The sequence below is a fragment of the Marmota flaviventris genome, chromosome 6 (assembly GCF_047511675.1).
Source record: "Marmota flaviventris isolate mMarFla1 chromosome 6, mMarFla1.hap1, whole genome shotgun sequence".
Taxonomy (NCBI): domain Eukaryota; kingdom Metazoa; phylum Chordata; class Mammalia; order Rodentia; family Sciuridae; genus Marmota; species Marmota flaviventris.
This window is the reverse complement of record NC_092503.1, coordinates 122,038,575-122,046,856: the sequence shown is the minus strand read 5'-3', so window position 1 is coordinate 122,046,856 and position 8,282 is coordinate 122,038,575. Positions and strand designations below refer to the sequence as shown.

The 8,282-nt window shown below is 40.9% G+C and overlaps 1 long non-coding RNA gene across 1 annotated transcript; it reads right to left on the bottom strand.

The window, feature by feature from the left end:
• Nucleotides 1-1,582: 1,582 nt before the first annotated feature.
• Nucleotides 1,583-6,814, bottom strand: LOC114083170 (uncharacterized). The gene is made up of 3 exons (XR_003581104.2): nucleotides 5,690-6,814; nucleotides 3,441-4,584; nucleotides 1,583-3,274 (listed from the first exon to the last, which is right to left on the bottom strand). It is a non-coding gene; the product is annotated as an uncharacterized lncRNA (long non-coding RNA).
• Between the last annotated feature and the right edge of the window lie 1,468 nt (nucleotides 6,815-8,282).

The window sequence follows — 8,282 nt, the reverse complement described above, 5'->3', positions numbered from 1 at the left end:
CAGGGAGAATTTATCAGGGGTCAGACTTCAGGGGCCAGAATCCAGAAGTTTGTTTCTCTGCTTCAGTAAATGATGATATAAAGCAGCCAATGTCATCCCACAGTAGAAAGGAAGGGAGAGACCCTAGAATGAATGTAATTTCAGCAGCTGCATGGGTAACTCCTTTTCTGCCTCTCACTGGGAGAAGAGGTGTCACAGAAGAAGGGTTCATGGAGTTCCCAGAGAGAAGAGAGAACTGGACTTTAAGACCAACAGGATCCTTGGCATATGTGATGGAAAACAATTTCAGCACATGCCTGTCAAAGGCATAGCAGAGGTTTATTTAGGAAAGTAGATACACATTCAAGGGAGAATGGGGGCAATCTGCAGAAGGAGAGACAGTCACCCACTGGTGTGGGATGTTAATACTTATAAAGGGCCAGTGCTGGGGGCTGGACAATTGGTGGAGACAGGGTGGAGCTACACAATTTCCTGCCAGGTTTTCCTTTGGGCATTTCCCTCATTTTACAAGGGCATGTGCCAAAGGGCATATTACTCAATATTTACAAATGTGCTTTCCCATCTCAAGGACTTGTGGGTCTTTAAGTCTCTCTCTTTATCCTAAATCCCTATTTCATGCCCTCTTCTTTCAGGTCTGACCGGCTGTAAGTGGCTAATGTTCAAAGAGCATGCTCTCTCCTGGCTCATCTCACCTAAATTATTATCCGAGTCCCAGGCCAGAGGCCTGACTCTCGGAATCCAATAAATAAGGTCTGGCATTCACCCTAAAAAAAAACAAATCAAAAAAGTAATAATGAAAAGAGCCAAGTATAACGGTGCACGCCTATAATCCCAGCAACTCGGGAGGCTGAGGCAGGAAGATCATGAATTCAGCCAGCCTCAGCAACATAGCGAGCGAGATGCTGCCTCTAAATAAAATATTTAAAAAATGGCTGGGAATATGGCTCAGTGTTTAAGTCCCCCTGGGTTCAATCCCCATAACCAAAACAAACATGAAAGGAACCAAGGAATCTTAATCAGTGTAGCTGCACAGGGAAGACAAGGGAACACATGTCCTTAGCCTCATCTAAACTAATAATTGTATCTTCATTTTTGAAGGACAGTCTACCAGGAAAGAGAGTTTGTGGTTGACAGTTTTAGTCTTTCAGCCCGTTCCATATGTCATCCCATTGCCTTCTACTTCAATGGTTGCTGATGAGAAACCGGTTATTAATCTTAATGAGAACCCCTTGTGTGTGGTGAGTTTTTTCTCATTTGCTTTCAAGTTTTTCTCTTGTCTCTGCACAGTGTATCCTCAGCCTCTTCCCACTAGGACCATGCTCCACGAGGCCAGCATTTTTTGTTTCTCCTCTAATGAGATTCACAGATGCAAAAAATACTGTCACATATCTGACACACAATAAGTGTCAATTGAATAAATGATTCCTGTAGAGCACCTCCCTCTATCTTTATTGAAGGAGTCTCAGTCTCAGACTCCCCATGGCAGCTGCAGCAAAACTGTCCTTACACTGACATTGGGGATGCCTGGGATTTTCTCACAACCGCTGCCCTCCCTCTTACACTCCCTCCCAAAACAGCCCTCCTGCTCCTGCTCTACACAGTGCATGCTCACACTTACAACTTCAGCAAAGAAAAGTCCTTGACATTTGGGTCTATTTTCCAAAATATATATAAATATGAATTATACTCTGTCCTATAAACACTTCAGTTTAGACAGGAGCCAGCACTAGGATTACTAGAGCTAAAGGCATGGAGAGGGGTAGGCCAGGAGAGCAGAAAAAGAATTTCAAAAGGAATTTACCTAAAAAGAGAAACAACAGGATCTCTCCCCTTGACTAATCCTAGACTCTATAATTCAATTTTTAAATATTCAGGGAAAGAAGGAAAGAACACAAACAAGGAAGCAACCTTGAAAGGAGGGCAGAAGATCATACATGTGAAAATTCATCTTTTGATACCACAGAGACTCCTGTTTGCAGGGGCCTTATGAGAACAATGACAGGAAAAACTCCTCTTGCTGCTATCAAAAATGAAGGACACTAGAGAACAAGGAGACCAGCATCATTCCCAAGAACAAGAACAGACATAATCCTCTATGAGAAGCAAGAAATAAACACAAAAGTCATGGGCTGAAGACCACACCAGGGGCTGAGCTTAGGCTGGCCTGGTGTTGGAGCAGGCCCCAAATGGCCATAATTAGGCTCACTCACCTAGGCTTCTGGCAAGCTATGTCGTGCTTTTAGTGTGCGACCAAAATCATGAATCATCTATGCTATGGTCAGTGTAACCAAAGTCAGAAACACTCTGATTCAACATATATATTCAAAGTCATACACATTCTGCTTGTGAGCACACACCCACTTATGTGACTTGTTGGCAGTGTGCCTTCTTTTGTTGGCCTGCATATAAAAAGAGCCAAAGGAAAAGACTTGGGGGCTAAATGGAACTAACCAGGGCTAAACTAACGGGGGTAAAATGGAACTGGCTGGGGGCTAAAGCTGAAGCTAGAGGCTGTTGTCACCTCTGAATAAAGCATGTCTACTATCCTAACTGCTTCTTGCATCTTCTTCCACCTTTTGGGACACTGAATCTGTTTCCTAGTTCTGAGCCCCTACCCAACAACCTGGCCACAGAAAGCCCTTGCTACCCATGGTCCTGGCAATTCCTGTATCCCTGTGATCACAGATTGTAGAAGTTTTACCAGAGGGGCAAAGAGAAAGGAGCAGGGACGATGACCAAAGTCCAGCATGGACTGAGCACTGACTGGGCACAGTCCCAATCACTCTCTGCTCCTCACAGTCTTCTGTCCCCATCTGCAACAGACTCAGCACAGCAAAAACAGACTGTGGATGGTTCTCAGTGTTCTAATTTATTTCCTTCCTCAAATTTCAGGCATCTTTTTCTTTCATTAAGCAATCAACCCCTCATTTCAAATAACCCCAACTGTTTAAAAATCAATTTTATATTTAGATTCTTATTTTCTGTACAGAAATAAAAACTTGAAGATCAGTGTACTTGAGTCGGTGATGGAGTCCTCTAAGTCATACCTTTGTTGGAACAGGAAAGTTGACTGTGGAAAAGAACATAGGTCAGTATTGGGATGGGGTCCTGGTGGGTAGGGGTGCTCTGGTCTCCCCACCTTCTCACATTATGCCAACAAGGACACAGACACATTTAGACACTTTGCAGGAAGAGAATCCAGGAGTTCTTAGAGCCACAAAGAGGAGGCTTGAACAAATCTTCTTTCAGTCCCAAACAAAGCAGCTGTCTCAGACTACAGAACAAAATAATCAAGAACAAATTCAGGTCAAGCGCTATTAGTGGCAACAGCTGAACAAAGCTTCACTCACTCAAAAGGGTCAAATTCAGAAAGTCCTGGAACCCAGTTTGGTCTTCTCTGTCCCATCCCCTCTCCAACATCAGGCCCTGCAGAGTCTCACCTTTATGCCGTGAGAGACGCATCAGAGCCCTGGAAACTGTCCCTCCCTGGAACAGAAAAACAACTAGATATATTCAGAGGGCAAAAGAGAACTGGCTGAAGGAAGAATTATGGGATGGGTGATATTCCCCATGGACTTCTGCCTATGCAATCCTAAGGATCATCCCTTTCGCCATACTTATATGGAGCCCGAGTGTAGCTCCTCCCTTCTTTTCTACCTGTGAGAGGTCAGCAAGGAGGAGGGCCATGAAGGCCCTTTAGGAAGCCCCTAGTACTAACACTCAAAGGATGTTGCCAGAACATGATTTCAGACCCAGGAAATGACCAGGAGGCATGGGGAAAGGAGATTAGAGGTACTGAACCATCTGCTCTCCCAGAGGTTTGCCCTCAGCAGGGACCTTCCCTTCTGACCTCTGACTGCTGGGAATCAGGTCCCCATCACAAAGATCATCAGGGTGCAAAATCTGTCTTTTATTTTTCATGTGCTTTATGATAGGATGTCAGCAAACAGCCCCAGGCTGTATAAACATGTATGTGTGGGTTGTACTTTCTATTAATGAGGCAGGACACACTTCTACCCGGGGCCTGAAATAAGAAAATTCAGACCCAGATCCTCCTCTACCTGCTTCTTCCTCCACTTCATCACAACAACCACCACAACTCCAATGTCCACAGCTCTGAGAAGAACCAGAACCAGGCCAACAATGATTCCCTTGATGGAGACAGAGGGCTGAAGAGGTGGCTCTGTGAAGCCAACAGAGGGGAAGGTGAGGAGCTCTGACCCCCAGCTTTCAGCCCTGACCTACGAAGAGGCTCCAGAATGGCTCCTGCTTTTCATGAAAATAAGCTCTGTGCCCTCATCCCCTCCTGACCCCATCTCAGGGGAGGGGTTCGGGCAACCCCTCATGCTGCACAAGATATGTGAATTTCTGCTCCCCTCCTGAAGGCACCACCACAGCTGCCCATTTCTGGAAGCTTCCATCTCCTGCAGGCCTGGTCTCTACAGGCTCCATGTCCTGGGTCTGATCCTCCTCATACCACTGCCAGATCAGAGTGATATCCTTAGGGCAGAAACCCAGGGCCCAGCACTTCAGGGTGACAGCTCCTTCAGGGCTAGGGTGTGAGTCACATGTGTCTTTGGGGGCCTGGGAAGAAGAATGACAAATTTTAGGTACTCTGATTTCTCTGTGGGTCACTCCAGCATCACTCAAGTGTCCAACCTGAGAATGAATAGGACAACTGGTATAGGGGAATGCCAAACCCCAACACTAAACAATACCTGCTCTGCTAAATCTGTATTTCCTGACCACCACTTGAAGCTACATGTAGCCACATGACTGTTACCACCAACTGAACACGAACAGAAGTGAAGTATCAACTTAACATTTCATAACTTACGAGGATAAACTACTTGTAAGTGCTACTACTTCCCATGCTACTGTGCCTGAGTTTCAACTTGACCATGCAGATGAAGATAAAGAACCACAAAATGGAAGAAGCTACATCCTTAAATAACTGTGTGGAGTTGAACTGAATTCCCATGTGAGACTTAAATAAGCCACAGTCTAAACCACAATATTTTGGGACCCCACGTTATAATTGCTTTGCCTGTGTGTTAACTGCAACAATAGACTTCTGAAGAAGCCATTGAAAATTGGAGTATTACTAAATTGATTTGATAAAACAGTTCTTATACCAACTCTTTGCTGGAATATACTGTGTTTTGAATAGTAAAAGATATAAGCCAAATACAAAAAAACCACAACAACAAACCCCCACATGCTAGCCTACACACAGGCAAAAGGAATAATCTATTTCTTAGAAAGTTGTAGAATCAAGGCAGGAAGCTCCAGGTATTTGAGGGATTGTAAAGGGTCCTGACTGGGTGGAAGAGGCTGAAAGACTCAGAATCACTGCAATCAGATCTCCAAAGACATTGGGTGTAGCACAGAGAACAAGGCCTGAGAGAGGTCATGATTCACAATCTGTTCCCAGAATCAAAGGGAACAGCTGATCAGTTATTTCAGGGATCTACCCTCTTTTTCACAGTCACAGATTCCCAATTGTCCTGAGAGAAGAAAAAGTGGGCCCTGAGGTGAGTCATTCTCTGCTACTGGATCTGAAAACCCAGGAGCACTCTACTTCCCCCCTGTTGATAAAGACAGTATTCTAGCTAGGATCTCATTTTCCTCCCCTCTGAGGAGACGCCCCACCCCACAGATGGGGAAATTGCCTTGTGGCAGCTCTTACCTTTGCGTCACAGTGTCTCCTTCCCATTCTCCAAGCGTCTCTGGAGCAACCCCACGCACTTGCCCTCTAGGTAGGCTTTCCATAGCTCTGCTGCAAGCACCTTGGAAATTAGCATTATTTAGTTAGGTTGAATAAAATATGCTTTTGAATGGTACAATCCTATTATTTATCTTTTTAAAAATATTCTTATTTAATTGTAGATGGACACAATGACTTTATTTTATTTTATTTATTTATTTTTATGTGGTGCTGAGGATTGTACCCAGTGCCTCACACATGCTAGTTGAATGCTCTACCACTGAGCAACACCCTAGCCCCCTATTCCTGATTTTATGCTTGAGATCTTTCTTGCCTGTGTGTACAGGAGACATGTGCACTAATGTTTATGGCAGAGTGGAATCAACCACTTTTACATCCACAGGAAAGTACCACATGGTGGTATAATCATCAAAAGTAAAACTTCTGCATTAAAGTAAATGAAGGACAGCCTTGCACAGGAGGGATAAGGCTTCTACATGTTATGTGCATCACAGAAACACACATGCAGCAGGAAGGTTATAAACAGGCAGAATGAATTAACATTTAATTGGGGATGATACAATTATTGTAAAATTCTTTAAAGAAATGGAAAGGAACAGTTAACCCAAGATTCAGGATGGAGTTTCTATTTGGGGGATGAGACAAGGCAGCAGCTCAGGAGACTTCATAGTTTCTGTTTCTTGTGCCTGTGGTTAGCACCCAGGTATTTACTTGATCTCATCTCCTTAAACTGGCATTTTCAAACTACAATTTGTGAACAATTCCTGATTAATTTTTTTCCATGAAAGATAACAAAGCAACAAAGTTTATTGCAAGAATTGTTAGCAAGAATTATTCACCTTGGAATAAAGCCACCACTGTATAGAATTACTTTATAAAACATTAGAAGCACATCCTAATGGGGTTTTTGTTTTAGAATTATACTGGTGTCCAAATAGCCTCTACCATATTTCATTCAAAAACATTGTGAAGGATATCAAGAAATTTGTAATGTTTTGAACAACCAACAATAAAAAATTAAAAAAAAAAAAAAACATTGTGAAGGACATTTAATTCATTATAGGAAGCCAACCAAATAGCCAGTTTAAAAAAAAAAAAAACATTAGTTTCTGGATGCAAGCTAACAATTTCTGACTACCAAAATTGTCATAATGATAGACTGAAGTAAACACTTTAGACAATTCACAGTTTTCTTTTTTAATTGATTTTATTATTTTTTAAATACATGACAATAGTGGGACAATTCACAGTTTTCTAACTGAAAAGCAATCTGTGTGTATTTTTTAAGATGACACTTGAGTATAAAAATTGGCATGCTTAACAAGTAAATTTGAAACTTCCTAAGAAAAACAAAGATAGTTATCATTTAAAGGAATATTGTGATTGCACTGAAGTCCTGGGTCTATGTCATCGCCTACCATACACCACTCTCAATGATGTTGCAACTTATTGAAAAGGAACATTTTTTATTGAGAATTCACTTTAATGGTGAATAATACAATCATGATTTCAAATTTTTTAAATTTCTCAAAATTTATTTTATGACAGAATATAGTCTATCCCTATTAATTTTCTACTTGTCATTTTTGTGTGTGTGGTTCTCTATAAGTAACAAATAGGTCAAGGTAACTGATAATGTTGTTAAGCCTTCTATATTATTATTCCTTCCAGCAAAGTGAGGGGGCTTAAAACCTCCAAATATGATTGTGGATTTGTCTTTATAGTTTTATTAATTTCTACTTCATGTGTTTTGGAATTTTGTTATTAGGTACATACATGTTTAGGATTGTTATACTTTCTTGAAGAAGTCACCTTATTATGATTATGAAATGTCCCCCTTTATCTCTGAAAATACTTTTTCTTGACATTTATTTTATATTAAATACATCTTCTTACAGATTTCTTGTGCTTTTAACCTATTGGTGTATCAATATTTAAAGGATGACATATGTATAAAGCATATAGTTATTGTTTGCTTTTACCAGGTTAAAAATTATTACTTTTCATTACAACATCTGTATCATTTATATTTAAATTAATTATTTATATTGTTGGGGGAAAAAAGAACCCCTAGCATGAAGATTAGTGAAAAATTGGGTAAATGATAGTTTTGATGTAATTTGGTAGAAAATGGGTTGAATAGTCCTGCTATACAGAGAAGATTGTTAGAAGGTTTTGTTTCAACTCTTCATTCTCTCATCTATCATATGGTACACAGCAACAGATTTATTTTAGTGTTTGTTAAAGTTTTTATTTTGCCAGTCAAAAATAATAGATACATATATACATAAAGCCATCAGAGATATTTTGTAAACAAGTATGTACATTGCAAATGTTAAAATAATAATAATAAAGGAATAACTTACAATAAAATATTCCAAGCCTTGAGCACATCATCCTTCCCTGGAAAGACGGTTTATTTGTATTAGGCCACAAGGCCATACAAGAAAATACTAAATAAGGGCTGGGATTGTGGCTCAGAGGAAAAGCTCTCACTTAGCATGAGTGAGGCTCTGAGTTTGATCCTCAGCACCATATAAAAATTAAATAAGGA